This window comes from Engraulis encrasicolus, chromosome 22 (assembly GCF_034702125.1).
Source record: "Engraulis encrasicolus isolate BLACKSEA-1 chromosome 22, IST_EnEncr_1.0, whole genome shotgun sequence".
NCBI classification, from domain to species: domain Eukaryota; kingdom Metazoa; phylum Chordata; class Actinopteri; order Clupeiformes; family Engraulidae; genus Engraulis; species Engraulis encrasicolus.
The window spans coordinates 27156218-27157033 of record NC_085878.1 but is presented as its reverse complement, the minus strand read 5'-3'; the positions used below and the strand labels follow the sequence as shown (position 1 = coordinate 27157033).

The 816-nt window shown below is 46.2% G+C and overlaps 1 protein-coding gene across 1 annotated transcript in view; it reads left to right on the top strand.

Annotated features, from left to right (window-relative positions):
* The first annotated feature begins 282 nt into the window (after positions 1–282).
* Positions 283–816, top strand: part of lmo1 (LIM domain only 1) — a 49575-nt gene continuing 49041 nt past the window's right edge. The window contains exon 1 of the mRNA XM_063189061.1: positions 283–816. This exon is cut by the window's right edge and continues 363 nt beyond it. The gene's annotated coding sequence lies outside the window, so the exon portion shown is untranslated.

Here is an 816-nt window from a genome sequence, read left to right as displayed (position 1 = left end):
GGCACATCCTCATCACCGCACGGATCTCTATTTCCCAGAAAAACATGGGTTACACGCAGGGAAGCAGCCAATTCAGTTGAACCCTCGGAAAATAACAGTCGAATAAAGTGAAAATAAATTGAACGATATGTGTCGCCACCCTGTGTGATGAGTCTCTCTCTCTCTCTCTCTCTCTCTCTCTCTCTCTCTCTCTCTCTCTCTCTCTCTCCCCACACGCACGCACTCTCTCTCACACACACTGCATCACATGCGCACTCCACACATTACCACTCACCGGGACTCACACGCGCGCGCACTTTCCCTTAGCTGTGCTTTTGTGTTTTGTCAGAATTAATGAGAAAAGTTCCCTTGCCCTAGGGGTAATTAGTGTCCTTGGAGTTAAATAAGCTAATACTTAGACACCTCTGGCACAAGCAATTATGTTTGTGTATTGAATAATTGATTCAAAGAGGGGGGAAGGGCCGCTAATCAGATCTGAGCATAATGAATTGATTTAATTAACAGGGGAATCCGAGGGTCTCTGGGAACGGCGCACGTTTATTCAGCAGCAGGAGCGAGAGCAGCACACACATAAATTGGGAGGGATAGGCAGTGTGAGTATGCTTTTAGCAGTTGTCGGGTCTAGAATTGGATTTCTTGAATATAGTTACAGTTACGGAGCAAATGAGAGCAGGGGAGAGGACAGCGCTTCACTGTACGGAGAACTCGGCAGTTTAATGTAACGATAGGCTTTTTAACATCTCGCCGCGGACGAATTCAAGTTGAATTTATCCTGCTAATCCTAACTAGGGCTTCGTATGGAATACATCGACGCTA